The following is a 6,463-nucleotide window of genomic DNA, read 5'->3' as shown; positions in this document are numbered from 1 at the left end:
AAGGCATTCTTTATGCAAAGCAAACACATAAACTTGAGTTACTTGTTACTTACCCGAATCCGGAGCTCTCCAGGAGCGTTCACAGATCTTTCTTGTAGCATGTCCGATGCCGCCGCATTCTATCGAGCCGAGGAGGGCAGCTCGACCGAGAAGGTGTTCTGGTCTCAGTATGCTGAGGCCGGACACCCCTTGCCCCTGAGCGATCAGCTGAAGCAACTGGTCGAGCTCCAGAAGGCGGCCGAACAGGCCTTGAAGGGCCTCATAGTTCGGTTGTGGCCTGGAGAGGCTCTGCCTGGGAGCTATTTCGGGCTCGTGCGGCGGCTGGTGGGGGCCTGTCCAAGGCTCAAAGTCATCAAGCGCTCCGTCTGCATTGAAGGTTCCCGTAGGGCCCTTGCCTGTGCTAAGATGCACTGGGGCAAGCTGGATGCTGAGAAGCTTGTGAAGGACGGGCCACCGCCGGGGAAAGAGCATCGCAAGCTCGAGAATTATTATAAGGATGTTCTGAAGGGTGCCTGCCTTATGGCGGATGAATGTTCCAGGGATGTAATTTTTGAGTAAAACTCACTCGTTTTGTCCTGTGCGCTGAAAACTTGTTCATATGCGCTAAGCAATGCTGTTGGAATTTAACATATTACCTTCTGTGCGGCTGTTTATCAATTCTGAGAGATGGCGAGTCGTCGGCTTCTGGCCCCGTGCCGCTAGTGCTGGGGTGTTCGGGGATAAACCTGAGCGCTCTGTTTCCCATGTTTGGGTCCTTCGAGGGAGGCGCTCAGCACAACGAACAAGGCAATCGGAGTATAATGCGTGAACACTCTCACTTAGCCATAGAATTCTATAATTTTAAATTTCGGCGAAGCCCCTAGTATTCGGAAGACCGAGTTCGGGGCGCTATCCACGCCTTGGCCGGACAGAGCCGACTCCTCGCTCTAAGCGGCATAAGTCTTTAGGGACTCGAAAAACCTCTCGAACAGCGACCAGCTCTTGCTTCATCATGATAGTCAGTGTTAGCTTTCTCTACTGAGGTGCTCGACCCAGCTCAACTGGGGCACAATCGCAGTAGTTCTCCTAGTGCTACCTTAGCCGACATAGCGGAACGTAAGGCACCAAAATCTAGGAGCCGGGCAAACCCAACTATTGACCCAAGACATGATTCGGAGCCGATGCATATAATGCTATAAGTTCGGGGTGTCGCACTTGTTAAAGTGTTCGGACTTCTCACACCATATTGAGGGGTACTAAAGCCCCTGGCGTATTTTGGCCGTACCAAAGTGTACGGGTGCAACATGTCGTTAAGGAACATATGTTTGTAAAAAAGAGAGTAATGCAAAAATAGACAAAAGCTATGCATTGTTTATTAAAAAGGGCTGCGATTAAAGCAGAATGATACAAATAATGTGATAAGCAAAAGGTTGGACTATTTAACATGTCCGTTCCAGGGGCAGGCCGCAGAATGGTATGCGAAACAGGTATAATGTTCATGATAGAGACCACCTGGGAGTTCCGTAATGCGGCATGGCTTGTCTGCTTCCCTGGTTCTTGCATCGTTTGTGCGGCAATTGAACTACCGAACAGGCCTTCCGAAGAATGGAGTCCTGAAAGTAAGAGAAAATTAAAAAATTGGCAGCCCCTGGTGCGGTTTAAGCCGTGTTTCGGGCGTGCCGTGATGGTGCCCCTCCCCCTGTACCCATGGTATTTCTAGAGCGTAGTTATGTACGCGAAGCACTAGCGTCGCATTTTTGCGAGGGCTGGGGTTGGGGCCGCATTGCTTCGCCTGCTCGGAACGTGCAAGCCGGTCTTGTTATAGGTTACTCCGGGCACGCTTGACGGTGTCCGGACGTTTAATGGCCGGACTAGAGAACTGCATGGAGAGGCTGCTTTGTACTTCCGCTGCCAGGGCCGCCGTGTGCTCCTCCGTTCGGAGGGAGCGTTTGGTGTTTCCATTGACCGTAATTACTCCTCGAGGGCCTGGCATCTTGAGCTTAAGGTATGCATAGTGAGGTACCACGTTGAACTTGGCGAATGCGGTTCGCCCGAGCAGTGCGTGATAGCCACTGCGGAATGGGACTATGTCGAAGATTAACTCCTCGCTTCGGAAATTATCCAGAGATCCGAAGACCACTTCAAGTGTGACTGAGCCTGTACAGTTGGCATCTACACCTAGTATTACACCTTTAATGGTCGTTTTGGTGGGCTTAATCGTCGAGGGATCTATGCCCATTTTCCGCACTGTATCCTGGTAAAGCTGGTTCAGACTGCTACCGCCGTCCATAAGGACTCCAGTGAGATGAAATCCGTCAATAATTGGGTCTAGAACCAATGCGGTGAATCCGCCATGACGGGTGCTAGTGGGATGGTACCTTCGATCAAAGGTGATCGGGAAGGAGAACCATGGGTTGAACTTTGGGGCGACTGGCTCTACCGCGTATACGTCCCTTAACGCGCGCTTCCGCTCCCTCTTGGGGATGTGGGTTGCGTATATCATGTTCACCGTCCGCACTTGTGGGGGAAAACCCTTTTGTCCACTGTTGTTCGGTGGCCGGGGCTCTTCGTTGTCATCGCTATGCAGCCCCTTGTCGGTATTTTCGGCATTTAACTTGCCTGCCTGCTTGAACACCCAACAATCCCTGTTGGTGTGATTGGCTGGCTTTTCGGGGGTGCCATGTATCTGGCACAAGTGGTTGAGTATTCGGTCCAAACTGGACGGGCCCCTAGGATTTCTTTTGAATGGCTTTTTCCGCTGACCGGATTTATAGCCTCTGAATCCGGCATTAACTGCCGTATCCTCAGCATTGTCGCCGTTAATGCGGCGCTTCTGCTTGTTGCGACGCGACCTGCCACTACTGTCCCTGGTATCCGAATTACTAGGGTTCTTGGTCATATTGTTGCTACGAGCAAGCCAGCTGTCTTCTCCCGCGCAAAAGCGGGTCATGAGTGTCGTGAGTGCTGCCATAGATTTCGGCTTTTCCTGTCCAACGTGCCGGGCAAGCCACTCGTCACAGATATTGTGCTTGAAGGCTGCTAGGGCCTCTGCGTCCGGACAGTCGACTATTTGATTTTTCTTTGTTAGGAACCGTGTCCAGAATTGCCTGGCCGATTCCTCTGGCTGCTGAATTACGTGGCTTAGGTCATCGGCGTCTGGTGGTCGCACATAAGTGCCCTAGAAATTGTCGAGGAATGCGGCTTCCAGGTCCTCCCAACAACTGATTGATCCTGCTGGCAAGCTGTTAAGCCAATGCCGAGCTGGTCCTTTAAGCTTGAGTGGGAGGTATTTGATGGCGTGGAGATCACCACCGCGGGCCATGTGGATATGAAGGAGATAATCCTCGATCCATACCGCAGGATCTGTTGTGCCATCATATGATTCGATGTTTACGGGTTTGAAACCCTCGGGGATTTGATGATCCATTACTTCGTCTGTGAAGCATAGTGGGTGTGCGGCGCCTTTGTACTGGGCTATATCATGACGTAGCTCCAATGAGCCTTGTCTACTGTGTTTGGCCCTACCGGATTTGTGTCCGGCGTGACGGTTACCATCTCGAGTCGTGGGGCGCCCACGCGATCCGTAGATCGATCTTGTTTGCCTTGCCTTGTCCTCCAGCATATCTCGCAGGTCTGGCGCATTTTCCCGTGCCTTGGTACGGGGTGCGGCTTGAGTGGAGGGCCGAGAGGCCTCTCTGTCGCGCCCACGAGGTGGCCGGTTCGCCGTATCAAGTGCTGGTGATGTAGGTTTAAGTGCTTCCTCCTCTAATCGGGGTAGCAACCTGCGCTTTGGGTAGCTCTTGGAGGGGCGTTCGAGTTTATGCTCTTCGGCCGTAAGGAATTCAGTCCATCTGTCGACTAGCAAATCTTGATCAACTCTAAGCTGTTGCTGTTTTTTCTTGAGGCTTCTTGCCGTGGCCATAAGCCTGCGTTGAAAACGCTCTTGCTCAACCGGATCCTCTGGCACGACGAATTCTCGTCGTCGAGGCTTGCCTCGTCTTCAAAGGGAGGCGTATAATTATCGTCCTCGACCTCTCTATCTGCCGCTCTCTCATGAGGGCTGGCTTCTCCATCCTCCTGTGCTGAATCTTGCTAGAAGGGGTTTTCTTCGGCACTCTGTGGAGTATTATTATCTCCCGTGCTGGAATCACCGTATTTGCTTTGGCGGGATTTTGAGCGGCGCCGCTGACGCCTGCGCTTAGGCTATTTCTTGGAGGGGTCATCCTCCGCTGTTCCATCGCCATCTCCTTCTTTTGGGGTGTCCACCATGTATATGTCATATGACGAGGTGGCTTTCCAGGGCCCAATAGGCGCTGGTTCTTCATCGTCTCCTGCATCGGCGTCCATACCGTCGATGTCTTCGGAGTCGAAGTCGAGTATGTCGGTTAAATCGTCGACAGTGGCTACAAAGTGGGTGGTGGGTGGGCTTTGAATTTCTTCATCATCCGTATCCCAACCTTGCTGACCGTAGTCCGGCCAGGGCTCTCCTGATAAAGAGAGAGACTTTAGTGTCTTCAAAATATGGCCGAAAGGCGAGTGCTGAAAGATGTCCGTGGCAGTAAACTCCATGATCGGCGCCCAATCGGATTCGATCGGCAGGGGCGCGGAGGGTTCGGAGTCCAGAGAGTAGTCCGGCTCCTCGGAGTCACGAGTCTCGCGGAGTGCGGGGCTGGTGTTCGGCTCGATCGCCGTTGGGATCACAGCTCCCGAGGCGGCGTCCAACCACCCATCCTCGATCGGTGCAGTTGGCTCCGAATTAAGGGTCGAAGCCGATGCGGGTGCGGCCTCCAGGGCACTGTTCGGCGGTAGAGCTAGATCATGCTCGTCGTGACAGTGCGGCGCGCTCGGCAGTGGCTCGAATCCGTCAAAGATCAAGTCCCCGCGAATGTCAGCCGTGTAGTTTAAACTTCCAAATCTGACCTGATGGCCAAGGGCATAGCTTTCGATCTGCTCCAGATGGCCAAGTGAATTGGCCCGTAGTGCGAAGCCGCCGAAGTCGAAGATCTGTCCGGGGAGGAAGGTCTCACCCTGGACTGCATCGCTATTGATGATCGTAGGAGCCATCAAGCCTGACGGCAACGACACAGAGGAACTCTCAATGAAAGCACCAATGTCGGTGTCAAAACCGGCGGATCTCGGGTAGGGGGTCCCGAACTGTGCGTCTAGGCCGGTTGGTAATAGGAGGCAAGGGACACGAAGTTTTACCCAGGTTCGGGCCCTCTTGATGGAGGTAAAACCCTACGTCCTGCTTGATTAATATTGATGATATGGGTAGTACAAGAGTAGATCTAGCACGAGATCGGAGAGGCTAAACCCTAGAAGCTAGCCTATGGTATGATTGTTGTTCTGTATGTTGTCCTACGGACTAAAACCCTCTGGTTTATATAGACACCGGAGAGGGTTAGGGTTACACAAAGTCGGTTACAATGGTAGGAGATCTACATATCCGTATCGCCAAGCTTGCCTTCCACGCCAAGGAAAGTCTCTTCCGGACACGGAATGAAGTCTTCAATCTTGTATCTTCATAGTCCAGGAGTCTGGCTGAAGGTATAGTCCGGCCATCCGGACACCCCCTAATCCAGGACTCCCTCAGTGGCCCTCAGGATACAAAGGTTGCTGAGTCATTTTACCACCTCTAGCCATAACTCTAATAGCATTATCATTATTCTTATTATTTAATTCATTGAGCAAATCATTCTGAGCTTTAAGTACATGGTCTACATGAGTGGTAACCATAGAAGCATGTTTACTAATAAGTTTAAGTTCACCTTTAACTCTAGACATATAATCACTCAAGTGTTCAAGCATATCAGCATTGTGTTTCAATTGTCTACCGACATAAGCATTGAAGTTTTCTAGTTTAACCATAAAGTCATCAAACTCATCCAAGCATTGGCTAGCGAACTTAGTAAATGAGATTTCACATTTATCAAATCTATAGAGAGAATTTACCTTTACTACCTGTGTCGGGTCATCAAGACCATGTATTTCTTCAATAGGTGGTAAATTCTTAACATCTTCAGCTTTAATACCTTTTCCTTTCATAGATTTCTTTGCCTCTTGCATATCTTTAGGACTGAGAAATAGAATACCCATTTTCTTCGAAGTTGGCTAAGGAGTTGGTTCAGGAAGTGTCCAATTATTTTTGTTAGTCAACATAGTATTCAATAGCAATTCAGCTTGATCAACAGTTCTTTCCATGAAAACACAACCAGCACAACTATCCAGGTAATCTCTGGAAGCATCGGTTAGTCCATTATAAAAGATATCAAGTACTTAATTTTTCTTGAGAGGATGATCAGGCAAAGCATTAAGTAATTGGAGAAGCCTCCCCCAAGCTTGTGGGAGACTCTCTTCTTCAATTTACACAATATTATATATTTCCCTTAAGGCAGCTTATTTCTTATGAGCGGGGAAATATTTAGCAATGACGTAATAAATCATATCCTGGGGACTACGCACACAACCAGGATCAAGAGAATTA

The sequence above is a fragment of the Triticum urartu genome, chromosome 7 (assembly GCF_003073215.2).
Source record: "Triticum urartu cultivar G1812 chromosome 7, Tu2.1, whole genome shotgun sequence".
NCBI lineage: Eukaryota > Viridiplantae > Streptophyta > Magnoliopsida > Poales > Poaceae > Triticum > Triticum urartu.
This window is presented reverse-complemented; position numbering follows the sequence as displayed.